The 21146-nt window shown below is 44.7% G+C and overlaps 1 pseudogene; it reads right to left on the bottom strand.

Moving 5' to 3' along the window:
* LOC120978106 overlaps positions 1–21146 on the bottom strand; it is a 135662-nt pseudogene that overhangs the window by 72090 nt on the left and 42426 nt on the right.

The raw sequence follows: 21146 nt of genomic DNA, 5'->3' as shown, positions 1-21146 counted from the left end.
CGGAGTGTCCGGTCGGGCATGCACGCGGATGCTCCATTCAATTCTATGGGAATTCCTGAGCTCTGCCATCTCCTGAATTCCCATAGAAATGAATGGAGCGGCAGCAGGCATGCCCGACCAGTCACTCCTTTCATTTTAGAGGACTGCAGGAGGTATATAGAAAACAAGGAAAGCGGGAAACTCTCATAAAAATCTTTCACAAATTGGCCGATACCACCTGACACCGATTGTGGATTCGTGTCGCTAAACGGCTTCTAACTAGAGAGGTGCACTGCACAACGTACTTCAGTTGTAGACAGACGCTTATCTCCATTGTCGCTGCCAATTCCAGAGTCAGGTCCATGGTTTTTACTTGGGTAGAAGTCTTCAATACTAGACGAAAAGTACAATAAAATGAAAAACCCCTATATAAGAGCCTTCAAAAAAAGTACATGTCTGGATAATTTACGGACATGATCTGTGTAAGCCTGAAAGCTTACTTTTGACCACCATTTATTTTACATTCAGACACTGCTGAGAGATCTTCTATGTGGATTTCACAGGAACACTAAACCTAGAAATCAAAGCAATGTTTTTCTGAATGCTCCAGTAAAAAAAAAAAAAAATTCTGCAGAGGCGGTGGGATTTAGCCAAAACTTAATCCTTCTGTCCTACTGCAGACTGAGCAGAGGGAGAGGCTCCGGCTGCACCCGATGTCTTAGGGTACTTTCACACATGCGGCAGAAGATCCGGCAATCCGGACGCAAACAGATGCATTGTGAGACTAATCCGGATGTGGATCCATCTGACAAATGCATTGCAACACCGGATCTATCTTTCTGGTTATCATCCGGAAAAACGGATCTTGTATTTTTTTCCCCACATTTTTAAAGGTCTGGAGCTGGTTTTCCGTAACACTTAGTACTGGATCCGGCCTTAAAGGGTTTCTATCACTTCGTATGACATAATTAGCTGTCAGACACTAGCAATACGCTAGTGTCTGCTCTGGCCAACCATCCTAATATAAGAGCTTTTGGGGCAGCCGTTTTGCTAAAAAAAATAACTTTTATAAATATGCTAATGAGCCTCTAGGTGCTATGTGGGCGTCATTAGCACCTAGAGGCTCGGTCTACCTTCATACACAGCCACCGCCCAGCGCGTCCCTCCAGCCCGCCCATCTCCTGCTGAATGTGATCCTCCGTGTGACGCAACGGACGAATTCTCGCGCATGCGCCGTGCGCGGCTGTATTCGGCGCATGCGCAGTGAATGTCTGACCGCTTCCCTGCTCAGACATCTCCACTGCGCCTGTTCCTTGGAGCACTATGACGTCATCGGCGCAGGCGCAGTGGAGATGTCTGAGCAGGGAAGCGGTCAGACATTCACTGCGCATGCGTCGAATACAGCCGCGCACGGCGCATGCGCGAGAATTCGTCCGTTGCGTCACACGGAGGATCGCATTCAGCAGGAGATGGGCGGGCTGGAGGGACGCGCTGGGCGGTGGCTATTTATGAAGGTAGACGGAGCCTCTTGGCGCTAATGACGCCCACATAGCACCTAGAGGCTCATTAGCATATTTATAAAAGTTCTTTTTTTAGCAAAACGGCTGCCCCAAAAGCTCTTATATTAGGATGGTTGGCCAGAGCAGACACTAGCGGATCGCTAGTGTCTGAGAGCTAATTATGTCATACGAAGTGATAGAAACCCTTTAATACATTTGAATGGAAATTAATGCCGGATCCGGCATTCCGGAAAGTGTTCAGGATTTTTGGCCGGAGAGAACAATATAGCATGCTGTGGTATTTTCTCCGGCCAAAAAAACTTAAGAGGGACTGAATTGATGCCTCCTGATGCATACTGAACGGATTGCTCGCCATTCAGAATGCATTAGAATAAAACTGATCAGTTATTTTCCGGTATTGAGCACATGACGGAACTCAATACCAGAAAAGAAAAACGTACCCTTACAGCCAGAAACAGGATAGTGAGGAGGGGGGGGGGGGGGGGGGGGGGGGGGGGGGGCACACAGCTGAGCATTTGGGACACACAAAAGATGTCAGTTTTAACAGCATTATAAGACAAATTAGGGGAGGGGGGGAATGAAGATTAGGAGATTAATTATGACTAGGGACAACCAAAGTAGTCGAAATGCGTAAACACAACGCACAATACATTATATTATGTTATGTCGAGGTGTAGTCAGACCCTAAATCTTGGAACAAGCCCTTCAGGCCCCTTGAAGACTAGCGTGTGTCACGCTGCGTCCACAGCACAGCTGCCAGCCTGACCTCTCAGCACTGTCAGATAGCATTATATTGATTTATGATGCTATGTAACCCTTACAGTTCTGGAATGTATTGGATAACACAGGTAGCATTATGTCAGCGTTCTCCAATACATTCCAGAACTGTAAGGGTTACATGGCATCATAAATCAATATAAGGCTCCATTCACACATCCGCAATTCCATTCATTTCTATGGGGCCGCCCAACGTGCGGCCCCGATCCGGAATTGCGGACCCGCACTTCCGATCCTGAAAAAAATAGAACATGTCCTATTCTTGTCCGCAATAGCGGACAAGAATAGGCATATTCTCTTAGTGCCGGCAATGTGCGGTCCGCAAAATGCGGAACGCACATTGCCGCTGTCCGTGTTTTGCGGATCCGCGGATCCACAAAACACACACGGATGTGTGAATGGACCCTTATGCTATGTGACCCCCTCAGTGCTAGGAGGTCAGGCCGAGAGCTGCGCTGCTGACTCGCAGCGTGACAAATGCTCGTCTGCAAGGGGCCTTAATGTAGCACAGTCCATAATATAGGGGTTCCTGGTTCAAATCCAAGGTAATGTTTTCACAGGTGCCTAAGGCCTTGCACATAAAACAGATGGGGCACGGAGCAGCAACACCAAAAACATTCTGATACTTGAGGGTTTTGCTACTTCTATGGAAAACCACATAGTGAAAAAAAAAAAAAAGCAAATGAGTTTCACTCACAAGTGATATTTTTCTTCTTCTAATAGTCAATTCGGTGACATTAGAACAAGTCATGATATGCCAATGAGGTTTCATGTACACACTGCATCTCTCAGAATGCAGACCAGCAAAATGCACGGCATGAAACCATCAAGGGTACCCTGCAAAAGGTCTGACTTTGAACTGCAACGTGGCAAAAAGTCACACCGCAACCAGTGCCATTCTCCCAGGTTATGTCGGTGGCGGGCAGTATGGACATTCAGCAGTAACTGCTGCATTTTTTATTAGGAAGTTATTTGCCTTGGTAAGTAATGTTGTTTTAGTTGAGCATCACAGAAAAGAAAAAACTGTGTGAGTGATGACAAAATACCTGTCAGTGAAAGGCTGAGAAGGGAGTCTTTTGACTAGTGAGGGCAAGTCGAGAGAGTCCGGCTTTTTCTCTGTCCGGCAGCAGGCGTGAATGTTCAGAAACTTAAATATGTGAACTTTCCCCTTTAGGCAAATCTGTATCGGTACAAAAGAGAAAAAAAACAGAAGCAGATTATTAAATGCTCTGAAATACCAGAGGGTCACTGTTACAGGGGTCTGCAGTTCTTTTAACCTGTTGATCTATCCTCTGGATATTGCAGGTTCAGGTGGTTCTTCCCTGTATACTGTATTTTTCCCCCTATAAAAGACGAACCTTTTCCCCCAAAAAAGAGAGGTAAATGGTAGTGCATCTTATACGGCGAATACTTATGAGCACTTCCATTATGAGCTGAGGTGTGATTAACATTGGGGTCTGATCAAAAAAAAATAATTATATATATATATTTTTATTTCTTTTTTTCTCCTCTAAAACTTAGGTCCTAAAAAGGGAGAAAAATATTTTACAGGGTTATTTCCACCTTATATACTAATGATATATTGACAGGATAGGCAGTCACTATGATTGCTGAGGTCGAACCTCTGGAAGGGGTTGCAGCATTAAATTTGTGCTGCAACATCTACGTTTTCTCTATACGGCGGCATTCCCTGCCATCCGCCTGTGCAGGGAAAATCTGTGAAGGGCATGCAGTGCTGAAGCAACCCCTTTATTCTCGAGATTCCATGAGAATGATCAAGTAAAAGTCAAATCCTAGCAAAAGAAAAGAACAGCATAATAATAATAATAATAATAATAATAATATTATAAAAAGTTGAAACATTCATTTATACCCCCACAAATTGCATATCATGGCCTGATCTAAAATAAGGGGAAAAAAATCCTGGACAATCGTTTTCACGTCTGCTGTAATTCTCAAAGGGGTATTCTGGTTGTGTGATGTTATCTCCTATCCAAAGGATAGAGCATAACTATTACATATGCCCCCCTCCCCCCCCCTTCCCCCTGCAAAATGATCAGAGTGGTTGGTTGGGCATGTGTGCAGCAGCTCCATTGAATTCTATGGGAGTTCTGGAGAGACCGAGTGCTGTACTCGGCTATCTCCGGAACTCCGAAAGACTTACCACGGGGTCCCTGCTCTCATGATCGGTGGGGGTCCCAGCGGTAGAACCCCCACTAATCTGTAATCCCCTATCCACCAGAGAAGTTCAACAAGAGACCTCAGCCAGGAAATAATCCCACACCGTTGAGAATGCAAACAAAAGTCACTGACAACATGGCAATGCTGGACTGAGCACCTTCATTGCTGCATTCAGCCGGCCACCTACCTGTGCTGGAGGTATCTGCATAGGATTATTATCCAATATTAATACTTCAAGCTGCCGTAGCTTCCTGTAACTTACTGGGATTTCTGTAATCTTATTACATGAAAAGTCCAGTTTTACCAATGGAAGTGATGACAACTCTATGAGGAAAACACAAAAAACACAAATGTTAAAAATCTTTGGTTCAAAGTTAATCAGAAAGACTAGAAAACAAAACTAAAAAAGTTTTCAAGAGAGGCTCAGCGCACACAAAGTGGTCAACCAAGGAGCACAATAAAAGGGAAGCTTGTTGTTACTTTCACCAATAAACAATATAAGAGGATTTTGCCGCAGACATTACCTTATGCACTGCAAAGATTATAATCCGCAGTGGATATCCAACATACATTGACATTGTGTTGCAATTTACACTGCATATTTGTTTCCGGTAATATGTAGATTTCTTAAAGGGGTTTTCCAAGACTTTTCTACTGATGACCTATCCTCTGGACAACCGGGACCCCCACTGATCAGCCGTTTGAAGTAGCACCACTGCCTTCTTACAGCTTTCCCTAGGCCGTGAGATGTCACGTTTACCAGTCACATGGCCTAGGTGCAGCTCAGCCCATTAAAGTAAATGGGGCTGACTGCTATCAAATGGATGTGAGCTGACAGAAGGCAATCATACTCACCGGCTCCCCCAACACTCAGTTCTGGCTACCTGACTTTGCTCAGCGATATTCCAGATGGGGTCACATGCACCACTGACTGGCCTTCGCGATGACGTGTCCACAAATGGCACATCACTGATGGCTCTCGTCACCCCTGAGGCCAGTCACTGGTTGCAGCAGCGCACATGACTGAGTGCTTAAGTGCACGGAAGTACCGGAAGACCACTGAATAGAGCCAGGGTGCTAAAACTGAGCGTCAACAGGTACAGCATGATGCTAGTGCTAGTTAAAGGGGTTTTCGGCTTTTCCCGTATTGATGACCTTCCCGGATTAGTGGGGGTCCGACTCCCAGCACCTCTGCCATTTAGCTGTTTGAGCAAGCGCTGTGTTCTCTTCACTTTACCTGCTCACCGTCCATATTGTAGCAGCGAGCTGTGTAATGACAGCTCCTTTGTACATTCACTTGAACGGGGGCGGTGTGCAACTACAACTGCTCTGTCCCAGTCAAGTGGAAACTCACCATCTGGTAGAACGCGAAGATTATTTCTTCTCAGATTCAGTTCCCTAAGAGAATGAAGCTTTCCTACGTGTGCTGGAAGAACTTGTATTTCATTGCAACTGACATCCTAGAATAAAATGGGAAAGAATGTCAGCCAACAAAAAAAATTAAAGAAAAAATAAATATAATAAAGCTGGAAGTTTACATACCAGTTCCATTAATTCCTTTAATTTTCCAATCTCTTCAGGAATAGACACTAGTTTATTATTACTCACAACCAAAACTTTAAGCGGCAAATCGAAGAGATATTTTGGCAACGTTGATAAAAGGTTTCGACTAAAAAGAAAAAAAAAAAAAAAAAAAAAAAAAAAAGGTATAATTTTTTTTTAATGAAACACTGCAAATATCACCATCCATCCATCAGCCATGTCCTTTCAGGTATTGATTTCAAACCAACAATAAAATACTACAATCTGATACAAGTTATGTCTTCTCTATACCGTGAGGGACAACGCTTATGCAGTTTTACAGGTAGAGAGCATGAGAGTTATCAGACGTCGTTTTTAAGGAATAATATTTTAAGGCCAACACCCAAATCCAGCTTCCTCTTAAAGGGGTTTTAAAATACTGATGACCTATCCTCAGGAAAGGTCATCAATATAAAAAACCCGGAGAACCCAAGTGGGGAAGGGGGGGGGTATCGGTGTTATTCATCGTTGTAAGTGCCCAAGCCCTCCTGTCCTAACTATTTTCCACTCCCTTCTCTGTCACCCTTCCCTTCTGCGAAATTCAGTCCCATATCAGCACATAAAAAAACTCTACTGTTGGATTACGCCACCATGGACGCAAGGGGTTAGTTTGTTAAGGAATAAAGATTATTTTCTGCTGCAAGCAACCAACACCATTGGCAAAGTTCTCAGCTTTTAACATCGGCCTGAGGAATTAGCTGGTATTGTCAGCTGCGTATCATTTTGGTGCATTTTTTGCAGTGAATTGTGTTTGTATATTTTTGCATCTGCACAATTTATCATTTTGTGTAAGATGTCCTTGTGGTGCATGCGGTCCACCCCGGCATCCTCCATTGTATGCATTTTTTGCTGGGGATTGCCTTTGTCTGCGGACCGCATGCGGAGGAATTGCTCCCCCGGTTATAGACGCGCTACAGGGGGAAGGGGGTTAAGGGCCTCTGGTACTTGGATATGCTACATATTGGTGATCATTCCTATAAGGGTCCATTCACACATCCGGCAGTGTGCGTTCCGGATTTTGCGGACTGCACATCGACGGTACTCTCATAGAAAATGCCTTTTCTTGTCCGCAATTACGGACAAGAATAGGACTTGTTCTATTTTTTTGTGGAACGGAAGTGCGGACACCACATTCCGACCCCATTGAAAATGAATAGGTCCGCATCTGTTCCGCAAAATTGCGGAACGGATGCGGAGCCATTTTGCGGACACGTGAATGGACCCCCAAGGCTGCTCAGCATGGACCCCGATGTATTGCAGCCTGTGAACAAAACACTCCAAATTATAAAACTATTAAAAACACATAATCTCATAATCCCTATTCATCCCCCTGGGTTGTAGAGTATCCAATGCGTGGATCCAATATGCCTCCCTTCTAAGTAGTAATTTTTTCTAATCGCCTCCCCTTCTCGGTTGATAAACTTGCTCTATAATTTGGGATTTTAGCTGTGAGATGGAATGGTTACATTTGTCAAAGTGGAACGGTACAGGGAGCAATAACTTCTTATTCCGTATAGTGGACCTGTGTTTACCAATGCGGTGGTCCCTCACTCTCTGCATGGTCTCCCCCACATACAGTAGGCCGCAGGGACATCACGTTTGTTGTATCACAGGTATAATAGCCCTTGATCATATACGGTTTTCCAGTGTGTGGATGGTAGAAAAAAACTGGCCCTTTTGAACATTGGTGCATTGCATGCAATGAAGGCAGGGGTATGTACCAGGTTTTTGAATTATGAGAGTTCTCTGTATCTGTCCCCCTCCAGTGCTCCCTAGATCAGCCCGGACTAGTTGGTCTCTCAAATTTGTACTACGTTTATTGCAAATCAAAGGCATGCTTTTAAACTCCTCCACTGTTGGATAAGATTTTGCCAAAATGTGCCAATGTTTCCGCACCACATTGTCAAAATGGTGAATAAAAGGATGGAATCTGTGTACAAAAGCCACACGGTTACTATTATTTCTGTCTCCCACTGTTCTCTATAGCCTCTATCCACACATCTAGATGTCATCTCTTCTATCCTATTACATTGTTTCTCAGGGTCTGTCACAATCTTCTTGACCCGCATGTACTGGGATTTGGGAATAGCTTTCTTAAGTGCTGGAGGATGGGAGCTCTGAAAATGTAAAATACTATTGATTTTGAGTTGCAATTTACCCTGACCTATAGTCGTGATCCTGTACATTTTTTGGACACTGTGGTGATGAAAAAAAAAAAAAAAAAAAAAAGAAGAAGAAGAGGATGGACACTTGTGTACAGACCCAGTGCTCCAGACAAAAAAAAAAAAAAATACCTAGTAGCCATTGGCTCCTGAACTGAAAAAATTTAGGAGACAAATTGAAAGCGAATCAAAATTTTGGTATCGTGACAACGCTACGCCGATCAGATCGGCGTAGGGTTGTTTCAATACCAAAATTTTGATTCGCTGTCGTCACCATAAATACTGCGCACGAAAAAAAAAACACACAAAAAAAAGCTGCGTGCATTTCGCATTTTATGAAACGTTCGGCCCATAATAGAACAGTCCTATCCTATTTTTTGGGTGACTAAAAAATGGCGAATGCTCACCGCATAAAAGATATTTTTTAATAGTTTGGACTTTTCGGACGCAGCGCTATGTAATTATGTTTATTTATTTATTGTTTATATATTTTATATGTAAAATTGGGAAAGGGGGATTTAAACTTAATATTTTAGGGTACTTCCACACTAGCGTTTTTCATTTCCGGCATAGAGTTACGTCACAGGGGCTCTATACCAGAAAAGAACTGATCAGGCATATCCCCATGCATTCAGAATGGAGAGCAATCCGTTCAGGATGCATCAGGATGTCTTCAGTTCAGTCATTTTGACTGATCAGGCAAAAGATAAAACCGCAGAATGTTACGGTTTTATCTCCAGCGAAAAAAACTGAAGATTTGCCTGAATGCCAGATCCGGCATTTTTCCCCATAGGAATGTATTAGTGCCGGATCCGGCATTCAAAATACCGGAATGCACCCGAACTGAATCCGGACCCAATGGGGTTGTGCACATGAGCGGTGATTTTCACGCATCACTTGTGTGTTGCGTGAAAATAGCAGCATGCTCTATGTTGTGCGTTTTTCACACAACGCAGGCCCCATAGAAGTTAATGGGGCTACGTGAAAATCGCAAGCATCCGCAAGCAAGTCTATTCACCCCCCCCCCCCCCCCCCCCCCTCAACACCCCAGTATAATAAACATTGGTGGCGCAGTGGGCAGTGCCAATGAGGGTTAAAAAATAAAAAAATAATGAACTCACCTCCTCCAATTGATCGCGTAGCAGCCGGTCTCCTGTTCTTTCTTCAGGACCTGTCAAAGGACCTGTGGTGACATCACTGTGCTCATCACATGATCCATCACCATGGTAATGGACCATGTGATGAGCTCAGTGACGTCACCACAGGTCCTGAAGAGACCGGCAGCTACGCGATCAATTGGAGGAGGTGAGTTCATATTTTTTTTATTTTTTAACCCTCATTGGCACTTCCCACTGCGCCACCAATGAAGATAACTGAGCTGTTAATACAAATACAGGAGGCGGGTGCCGGAATCAAATAGCCGACACCCGACCTCTATGACAGGGAGCTGCGATCTGCGGCAGTTAACTCTTCAGGTACCGCTCCCTGTCATAGAGGTCGGGTGCCGGCTATTTGATTCCGGCACCCGCCTCCTGTATTTGTATTAACAGCTCAGTTATCTTCATTGGTGGCGCAGTGGCCACAGCCCCTCCCCTCCTCCTGTCTCTTTTCTTATTGGCGGCGGCAGCACAGGGGGAGGGAGAGACTCCTCCACTGCGCTGCTGAGAAGAACATCGGCGGCGGGGCAGAGAACTATCAGCTCCTGTGCCCGCCGCTGTATTGAGCAGAGCTGCCGCGGAGGGTCTAGTCGCAAATGGCAACAAGACTAAAAAGTCTTGTCACCATTTGTAAATTCTAAGTCGCATTGGCGACCATTTTGGTCGCCATCTGGAGCCCTGAGACCTATACAGAAAAGAAACGGTTAAAAATAGTTTTTTACATTTTCAGAGCTCCCATCCTCCAGCACTTAAGAAAGCTATTCCCAAATCCCAGTACATGCGGGTCAAGAAGATTGTGACAGACCCTGAGAAACAATGTAATAGGATAGAAGAGATGACATCTAGATGTGTGGATAGAGGCTATAGAGAACAGTGGGAGACAGAAATAATAGTAACCGTGTGGCTTTTGTACACAGATTCCATCCTTTTATTCACCATTTTGACAATGTGGTGCGGAAACATTGGCACATTTTGGCAAAATCTTATCCAACAGTGGAGGAGTTTAAAAGCATGCCTTTGATTTGCAATAAACGTAGTACAAATTTGAGAGACCAACTAGTCCGGGCTGATCTAGGGAGCACTGGAGGGGGACAGATACAAAGAACTCTCATAAATCAAAAGCCTGGTACATACCCCTGCCTTCATTGCACGCAATGCACCAATGTTCAAAAGGGACAGTTTTTTTCTACCATCCACACACTGGAAAACCGTATATGATCAAGGGCTATTATACCTGTGATACAACAAACGTGATGTCCCTGCGGCCTACTGTATGTGGGGGAGACCATGCAGACAGTGAGGGACCACATTGGTAAACACAGGTCCACTATACGGAATAAGAAGTTATTGCTCCCTGTACCGTTCCACTTTGACAAATGTAACCATTCCATCTCACAGCTAAAATCCCAAATTATAGAGCAGGTTTATCAACCGAGAAGGGGAGGCGATTAGAAAAAATTACTACTTAGAAGGGAGGCATATTGGATCCACGCATTGGATACTCTACAACCCAGGGGGATGAATAGGGATTATGAGATTATGTGTTTTTAATAGTTTATAATTTGGAGTGTTTTGTTCACAGGCTGCAATACCTCGCTGAAAGCCGAAGGTTTTTGGGCCTGCAGAATAACACGATTTGAAACAAGAATGGACACTGTTATGTTATATATGTCATTTCCTGTTTGTTCAATCAGTTGATGACGTCATGACCAGGTGATCCTGCACCTATAAATGTAAGCAGGTTTTCAGTGTCATCATGCAGTTGAGAAAGGCTGGACGGGACGAAACGCGTCCTGTTATTCCTTTGTAGTCACAATAAAAGAATATAACTGATTGAAAACTAGAACGTCTGCTGGGACCTTTTTTGCTGTTCACATTCTACGACAGGACAATTTGAAATCATTCCCAGAGAACTCCTTTAATAAGTGAAAATCTGGTGACTCCCTTTTAGGCCAGTTTCACAAAAGTGTGTTCGGTCCAGGATACATGCGGCATTTCCTGGACTGAACACTTCTCCTCTAACTTGAGCTTACAGTATCTTAAGTCATTATGATGCTGTGAGTTTGGTTCAGAGAAGCAGAATGTAGCACTGGAAAAGTGGTCATAACACAGAGTACGTTTCTCTAACCGAAATTGCTTGTGTGAAATTGGCCTAAGTCCGGGTCCACACGTTCAGTTTTTTTTAATGCAGTGTAAATGTAAGGCTACTTTCACACTTGCGGCAGAGTGATCCGGAAATCTGCATGCAAACGGAAAGCATTTGTAGACTGATCTGGATGCGGATCCGTCTGACAAATGCATTGCAAGAACTGATCAGTTTCTATTTTTTTTTCACATTCTTAAAAAGGTCTGCGCATGCGCAGACCGTTAGGACGGGTCCGGCATTGCGGCATTTTTAATGCCGATTCCGGCACTAATACATTCCTATGGGGAAAAAAAAGTGTTCAGGCAAGTGTTAAGTTTTTTTTGTCCGGAGATAAAACCGTAGCATGCTGCAGCATTATCTCCATCCTGATCAGTCAAAAAGACTGAACTGAAGACATCCTGATGCATCCTGAACGGATTTCTCTCCATTCAGAATGCATTAGGATAAAACTGATCAGTTCTTTTACGGTATAGAGCCCCTAGGACGGAACTCAGTGCCGGAAAAGAAAAAAACGCAAGTGTGATATTTCCCTAAGACTAAGGCCCTGATTCATCAAGACCAGTATGTGCTGCGCTGGTCTTGACGGGCCCTGTGCTGCCAAGCAGGTATTTAATTTATGACGAGGCATAGGTCTCTTCATGAATTAAATGCCTACTCCAGCAGTCCATGTGCCAGACTGAAAACCACTCCAGCTCATAGCTGGCATACACGTCAGTCGTTATTCACACCAGTTTCTGGCATCAATAGGGATACATGTTCCAGGGCCGATGGCTCCGCCCACCCTCACCACGCCCCTTTTTCAAACACTGGCAAAGGCCATGAAAAAATGCTAGGTGGAACTAAAAATGTCACAATTGCACTTAAGTCACAAAAACAGGTTTTGTGACTATTTTTTACACCAGAAAATTGGCATAAGGAGAATGATAAATTCCACTCTTTAAAAACTGCATCAAAATCCTGTGGAAACGCAGCCTTTCAGGAGCTGTCCAGCTTCTACCACACTTATCTAGGCGCTGGACAGCACTGTACATAATATATAAAAGGCGCTCATCTGCTTCCTACCGTTCCGTTTCAGCTCCGGGGGTCCAGCCCCCAGCGGTCACCTGTCCACAAACAGAAGGTGACCAAGCAGCGACATAATGCTTGGGGACATGTCACCGCTGTGGCCTGGGGGGTGACCCAGTCCAGAAGTTCACATGCAGAGGACCCTACTTTTTTGCATGTACAGCACTGTAAAAAATAGTGGTAGAAGCTGGAAAACAACAAGTCTTGTAGGCAGAATCCCAGCCAGAGGACCCGTCACCTCTCCTGACAGGTCTGTTTAAACACTTACGTCTCCCATCTTTTTTCAGAACTCTACATCCAATCCAGCATAGATGGTCCACCAGTCTTTGTCTAAAACCAGTTCTTTAACCACCTCAGCCCCCAGTGCTTAAACACCCTGAAAGACCAGGCCACTTTTTACACTTCTGACCTACACTATTTTCACCGTTTATTGCTCGGTCATGCAACTTACCACCCAAATGAATTTTACCTCCTTTTCTTCTCACTAATAGAGCTTTCATTTGGTGGTATTTCATTGCTGCTGACATTTTTACTTTTTTTGTTATTAATCGAAATTTAACGATTTTTTTGCAAAAAAATGACATTTTTCACTTTCAGTTGTAAAATTTTGCAAAAAAAAACGACATCCATATAGAAATTTTGCTCTAAATTTATAGTTCTACATGTCTTTGATAAAAAAAAAATGTTTGGGTAAAAAAAAAATGGTTTGGGTAAAAGTTATAGCGTTTACAAACTATGGTACAAAAATGTGAATTTCCGCTTTTTGAAGCAGCTCTGACTTTCTGAGCACCTGTCATGTTTCCTGAGGTTCTACAATGCCCAGACAGTACAAACACCCCACAAATCACCCCATTTCTGAAAGTACACACCCTAAGGTATTCGCTGATGGGCATAGTGAGTTCATAGAACTTTTTATTTTTTGTCACAAGTTAGCGGAAAATGATGATTTTTTTTTTTATTTTTTTTTTCTTACAAAGTCTCATATTCCACTAACTTGTGACAAAAAATAAAAAGTTCTATGAACTCACTATGCCCATCAGCGAATACCTTGGGGTCTCTTCTTTCCAAAATGGGGTCACTTGTGGGGTAGTTATACTGCCCTGGCATTCTAGGGGCCCAAATGTGTGGTAAAGAGTTTGAAATCAAATTCAGTAAAAAATGACGAGTGAAATCCGAAAGGTGCTCTTTGGAATATGGGCCCCTTTGCCCACCTAGGCTGCAAAAAAGTGTCACACATCTGGTATCCCCGTACTTAGGAGAAGTTGAGGAATGTGTTTTGGGGTGTCTTTTTACATATACCCATGCTGGGTGAGATAAATATCTTGGTCAAATGACAACTTTGTATAAAAAAATGGGAAAAGTTGTCTTTTGCCAAGATATTTCTCTCACCCAGCATGGGTATATATAAAATGACACCCCAAAACACATTCCCCACCTTCTCCTGAGTACGGAGATACCAGATGTGTGACACTTTTTTGCAGCCTAGGTGGGCAAAGGGGCCCATATTCCAAAGAGCACCTTTCGGATTTCACAGGTCATTTTTTACTGAATTTGATTTCAAACTCCTTACCACACATTTGGGCCCCTAGAATGCCAGGGCAGTATAACTACCCTACAAGTGACCCCATTTTGGAAAGAAGAGACCCCAAGGTATTCGCTGATGGGCATAGTGAGTTCATGGAAATTTTTTTTTTTTGTCACAAGTTAGTGGAATAGGAGACTTTGTATGAAAAAAAAAAAAAAAAAAAAAAATCATCATTTTCCACTAACTTGTGACAAAAAATAAAAAATTCTAGGAACTTGCCATGCCCCTCACGGAATACCTTGGGGTGTCTTCTTTCCAAAATGGGGTCACTTGTGGGGCATTTTCCAGGGGCCCTAATGTCTGGTAAGTAGGTAAATGACCTGTGAAATCTGAAAGGTGCTCTTTGGAATGTGTGCCCCTTTGCCCAGCTAGGCTGCAAAAAAGTGTCACACATCTGGTATCTCCGTACTCAGGAGAAGGTAAGGAATGTGTTTTGGGGTGTCATTTTACATATACCCATGCTGGGTGAGAGAAATATCTTGGCAAAAGACAACTTTTCCCATTTTTTTTATACAAAGTTGGCATTTGACCAAGATATTTATCTCACCCAGCATGGGTATATGTAAAATGACACCCCAAAACATATTCCCCAACTTCTGCTGAATACGGAGATACCACATGTGTGACACTTTTTTGCAGCCTAGGTGGGCAAAGGGGCCCAAATTCCTTTTAGGAGGGCATTTTTAGACATTTGGATACCAGACTTCTTCTCACGCTTTGGGGCCCCTAAAATGCCAGGGCAGTATAAATACCCCACATGTGACCCCATTTTGGAAAGAAGACACCCCAAGGTATTCAATGAGGGGCATGGCGAGTTCATTGAAAAAATAAAATTTTGGCACAAGTTAGCGGAAATTGATTTTTTGGATTTTGTTCTCACAAAGTCTCCCTTTCCGCTAACTTGGGACAAAAATTTCAATCTTTCATGGACTCAATATGCCCCTCAGCGAATACCTTGGGGTGTCTTCTTTCCAAAATGGTGTTATTTGTGGGGTGTTTGTACTGCCCTGGCATTTGAGGGTCTCCGCAATCATTACATGTATGCCCAGCATTAGGAGTTTCTGCTATTCTCCTTATATTGAGCATACGGGTAATGAGATTTTTTTTTTCCGTTCAGCCTCTGGGCTGAAAGAAAAAAATGAACGGCACAGATTTCTTCATTCGCATCGATCAATGTGGATGAAAAAATCTCTGCCAAAAAAAGAAAAAAGGAGGGGAAAGGCGTCTGCCAGGACATAGGAGCTCCGCCCAACATCCATACCCACTTCAGCTCGTATGCCCTGGCAAACCAGATTTCTCCATTCACATCAATCGATGTGGATGAATAAATCATTGCCGGGATTTTTTTTTTTATATATACAAAGTGTTTGCCAAAGTATATGAACACCGCCACCTCCTCAGCTCATATGCCTCGGCAAACATATCTTTTACTGCAGAGGAGAAATCTCGTCTTGCAGCGCCGCATACACCGACTTGCGTGTAATCTGACAGCAGCACAATGCTTCTGTCCGAATGCACATCAGTGCTGCAGCTAGTCGATCGGTTGGTCCACCTGGAAGGTAAAAAAAACAAAACAAAAAAGAAAAAACCAGGCCGCAAAGCAATAACTTTATTAACTTTAGAACAGAACATATTAACTTTTTTAAACTTTTTTAACTTTTTTACTTACCGGTAATTTTTTTTTTGTTTAGTTTTTTTTTACCTTTATAGAACAAACCTCTCCTTCCCCATGGGACAATGTGCAAAGCGCAAATTGCCCAAAGATGTGGCGAAGTACGTTATGCACTTTATCCCAGGTGAAAGGAGAGGTTTGCAGCAGCTGAGAGTAAAAGGGCCCTAATAGCCCTGTGTGCCTGTCCTGTGAGATGCAATCCCTATGCTAGGTGTACCTGTGTGTGGTACTTCCGGAAACACTCTCCATAGCATAGGGCAGGGTGGTCAGCACAGTCAGGACAGAAATAGCGGGTGTCACGCCTTATTCCACTCCTGCTACAGACACGACATCTTTTTCGGGGTGACGGTTGGGTTGAGGTACCAGGAACGACACTGGGGAAATGTCGCTCGTGTAGACGGCTAACTACACTGGGGGATGGGGCCACGGAACCTCCTGGGTAAAGGAGGTTCTCGATGATCTCTTCCTGGAATTTGAGGAAAGATCGTGTTCTCCCAGCCTTACTGTAGAGAACAAAACTATTGTACAGCGCCAATTGAATTAAATATACAGACACCTTCTTATACCAGCGTCTGGTTCTGCGGGAAACTAAATACGGAGACAACATCTGGTCATTGAAGTCCACCCCTCCCATGAGCGCATTATAGTCGTGGACACAGAGGGGCTTTTCAATGACACGGGTTGCTCGCTCAATTTGGATTGTCGTGTCTGCGTGAATGGAGGAGAGCATGTAAACGTCACGCTTGTCTCTCCATTTCACCGCGAGCAGTTCTTCGTTACACAAGGCAGCCCTCTCCCCCCCTTGCAAGACGGGTGGTTACAAGCCGTTGGGGGAAGCCCACGCGACTAGTTCGCGCGGTGCCACAGGCGCAAATCCGTTCTAGAAACAAATGCCTAAAGAGGGCCACACTTGTGTAAAAATTGTCCACATAAAGATGGTACCCCTTGCCGAATAAGGGTGACACCAAGTCCCAGACTGTCTTTCCACTGCTCCCCAGGTAGTCAGGGCAACCGACCGGCTCCAGGGTCTGATCTTTTCCCTCATAGACACGAAATTTGTGGGTATAGCCTGTGGCCCTTTCACAGAGCTTATACAATTTGACCCCATACCGGGCACGCTTGCTTGGGATGTACTGTTTGAAGCCAAGGCGCCCGGTAAAATGTATTAGGGACTCGTCTACGCAGATGTTTTGCTCGGGGGTATACAAATCTGCAAATTTCTGGTTGAAATGGTCTATGAGGGGCCGAATTTTGTGGAGCCGGTCAAAAGCTGGGTGGCCTCTGGGACGGGAGGTGGTGTTGTCGCTAAAATGCAGGAAACGGAGGATGGCCTCAAATCGTGCCCTGGACATAGCAGCAGAGAACATGGGCATGTGATGAATCGGGTGCGTTGACCAATATGACCGCAATTCATGCTTTTTTGTCAGGCCCATGTTGAGGAGAAGGCCCAAAAAAATTTTAATTTCGGAAACTTAGACTGGTTTCCACCGGAAAGGCTGGGCATAAAAGCTTCCCGGGTTGGCGGATATAAATTGTGTGGCATACTGGTTGGTCTCTGCCACGATTAAGTCCAAGAGCTCCGCAGTCAAGAACAGCTCAAAAAATCCCAGGGCCGAACCGATTTGAGCCGTCTCAACCCGAACTCCAGACTGGGCGGTGAAAGGGGGAACTACAGGTGCGGCTGAAGTTGGTGACTGCCAATCAGGGTTTGCCAGCACCTCAGGGATTCTAGGGGCTCTACGGGCCTGTCTTTGCGGTGGCTGCGACGGGGTAACTAGTGCACGTGCCACCGTACCAGCTTCAACTGCCCTTCTGGTGCTCGCCACGTCACCATGTTGTACGGCAGTGCTGGTACTAGGTCCAGGGAGGGCTGCGCTGCTGGTGTATGCCTCACCACGTGATCCGGCAGCGACAGCCCCACTCTGCTGCTCTTGAAGCGGATCCTGCATAACCTGTGGTCTAGCGACATGGGGCCGGGTACGCCTGGTGCTGCCAGGGACCTCCACCTCCTCGTCCGAACTTTGGGTCAGAGAGCCACTGCTTTCTACAGGTTCATATTCTGACCCGCTAGATTCGTCAGATGAGGGTTCCCACTCCTCATCCGACTGGGTCAGAATCCTGTAGGCCTCTTCAGAAGAATACCCCCTGTTTGACATTTTGGACTACTAAATTTAGGGGTATTCCCTGAGACTACCCAAGAAAAAAAGCAAGCCTGTCTTACAAAGGGGAGGCTAGCGAAGTACCGGAGGCCGCTGCGGTTGATAAAAAATATCAAAACAGATTTTTTTATCGCCGCAGTGCGTGTAAAATGAATGTGCAGTGATCAAAAAATATATATTTTTTGTCACTGCGGTGGGGCGGGCGTGGGTGAACGCACGTGTGGGCGACCGATCAGGCCTGATCGGGCAAACACTGCGTTTTGGGTGGAGGGCGAACTAAAGTGACACTAATACTATTATAGATCTGACCGTGATCAGTTTTGATCACTTACAGATACTATAAAAGTACAAATGCTGATTAGCGATACGCTATTCAGCGAATAAAAGTGACTGCGGTGCGGTGGGGTGGGCGCTAACTGACGCTAACTACCTAACCAAGGGGCCTAAACTATCCCTAAAACCTAACAGCCAATACTAGTGAAAAAAAAAAAAGTGACAGTTTACACTGATCACTTTTTTTCCTTTCACTGGTGATTGACAGGGGCGATCAAAGGGGTGATCAAAGGGTTAATTGGGGTGCAGGGGGGTGATCTGGGGCTAAGGTGTAGTGTTGGTGCTACTCACAGTTCAGTCTGCTCCTGTGCTGGATCCAACCGACGAAAAGGACCAGCACAGGAGCAGAGAAGCCATATAACAGATCATATTTACTAATATGATCTGTTATATGGCTTGTGATTGGATTTTTTAAAAATCGCCAGCCTGCCAGCCAATGATCGCTGCTGGCAGGCTGGTGACGAACTTGTTCTTTAACTTTTGCCGGCCCGCGATGCGCATGCGCGGGCCGGCTTGGAGCGAAATCTCGCGTCTCGCGAGATGACGCGTATATGCGTGACTGTGCGCAGCGCTGCCACCTCCGGAACGCGAATCTGCGTTAGGCGGTCCGGAGGTGGTTAATGGTCACATACTGGGCTGCTGGGCTCACCTCTTGGTGATGTCATTAGAGGACTTTTATTAGTTTTTTGTTTTTTTTCATTTTTTTTACTGATGACCGATCAGCTGTTTGAGGGGACACCAGAGCTCGCAGTAGAACCGTGGCCTTCTCCAGCTTTTTCTAAGCCAGTCACGTTCATGAGTCTCGTGGCCTAGGTGCAGCTCAGCCTCATTGAAGTGAACGGGGCTGAGCGCGATACCAAGCACAGGCACTATACAAAGTACGTTGTTGTGCTTGGTAAGGGTCCCAGGGGGTCGGACTTCCACCTATTAGATACTGATAACCTATCAAGAGGATAGGACCTCATAAAAAATAAAACGCTCGGAAAACCCCTTTAAGTACAATACGTAATGGCCGAGGTTACTGACTGGCTGAAGCGATTAGTGCCGTTCCATCACGTCATCGCTGGCAGCTTCTACACAGAGCAGCATTTTTTTTTTGTCCCCAAGGAGTTACACTTTTAATACTAATACAAGAAAGAGTGTTTTATTATAAGGCTAGCATACGACATGGATGGTATAAATGTGTAGGGGAGAACCCACCTACCTGATATTTAGGTACGTTAACATCTGGAGATTTTTTATGGTCTCTGGAATGCCCTTGATGCAATTGTGATATAAATTTAAGGTTTCAATCGGTGCGAACAGACAGACGTCGTGCGGGAGCTCTGTAAACCGGTTTTTGGATAAGTCTAAGGAAAGAAAACAGCGTCCAGAAGAAACAACATTAGCCGTGTACCATCTAGTCTTCATCCACTGAGGAGGAAACAAGTACAATATAGGAATGGAATTAAGAGAGAAAATGTCAAAAATAGAATAAAAAGTAGAATCCTTTCTACTACCTGCATCTAATGCATTCAGCGCAGGCGCTGGTCTATTACAGGCAGACGACTAAGCGGCCATTTTCACCATATTTTCTCATCACAACCAAACAGAATCTTTCCCATAATTCCCATTCACTGTCTATTATCTGCTGTGGTCGCTCTGGTTTTTCTTCTGATGTGCTAATCAGTTCTCATTTATCTCACCGCCACCCGGAGGACACATCGATGACAAATATGTTATTTTAGGGACTCTCAGCAGTCACAGCCATAATCCATCATGACAAGGATGTCAGCACCATGGTACACAAAACCCATCCTGCAAGCGGATTACGAGAGGAGACGCAAGTATGCGTGAAACCTGGAGTCGCTCAACTGCAAAACTCCGCATTACAACTGTTGAACTTGCCGTGAAGGCTCGGGATGCCCCCGCTACAGGACGGGACGTCTAATAATTACAGAGGAGGCAATTTCAGGTTATGAAATTCGTTCACTCTTCGTTTGGTGGTAAAAGCAGAATTGCGTTATGGATTCCATTACCACGGACCATAACGCAGTTCTATGACGGAGGCATTCTGTTACTCGTTCTATCATAACAGAAGTCTATGGGCTGCAAAACGGGTCCGTCTCATTTCCGTTATGCAGGAGAGGACGGATCCGTTTTGCAGCCCATAGACTTCTGTTATGACAGAATGAATAACGGAATGCCTCAGTCATAGAATTGCGTTATGGTCCATGGTAACGGAATCCAAAACGCAATTCTGCTCTCAAAATATGAAATTCGTTCATCTCTACTAATAATGATAGACGTAAGGTCATGCATGTGGGAGTGAAAAATACACGCCGAGGTGAATTACAAGAGGAAAACACCGGGTGACACCGACGCCAGCGTCAGGCAGCTGCTGCCAAGGCCAATAAGATTAAGGGGGGCATCAAAAGGGGCATAGATGCCCGTGATGAGACCATATGGGGTCATTTATCAAACTGGTGTAAAGTATAATTGGCTTAGTTGCTTATAGCAACCAATCAGACTTCACCTTTCATTTTTGACAGCTCCTTTGGAAAATGAAAGGAGGAATCTAATTGGTTGCTATGGGCAACTAAGCCAGTTCTACAAATTATCCCAATAGTCCTTCCACTTTACAAATCACTAGTCAGACCGCACATAGAGTACTGTGCAGGAGAAAGACATAGCAGAGCTGGAGAGGGCTCAGAGAAGGGCAACTAAAGGAATAACTGGAATGGGGAGACTACAGGACCCATTTTTTGTAACAAGAGTCAATGGTGCCGCAATGCAACAAGCTGGGACCGCGACAGCCGCAACAAAAACCCATCCTATTTGTTATATAAA

This window comes from Bufo bufo, chromosome 8, assembly GCF_905171765.1.
Source record: "Bufo bufo chromosome 8, aBufBuf1.1, whole genome shotgun sequence".
Taxonomy (NCBI): domain Eukaryota; kingdom Metazoa; phylum Chordata; class Amphibia; order Anura; family Bufonidae; genus Bufo; species Bufo bufo.
Note: the sequence above shows the minus strand (reverse complement) of the source record. Positions and strands in the feature narration are given on the sequence as shown.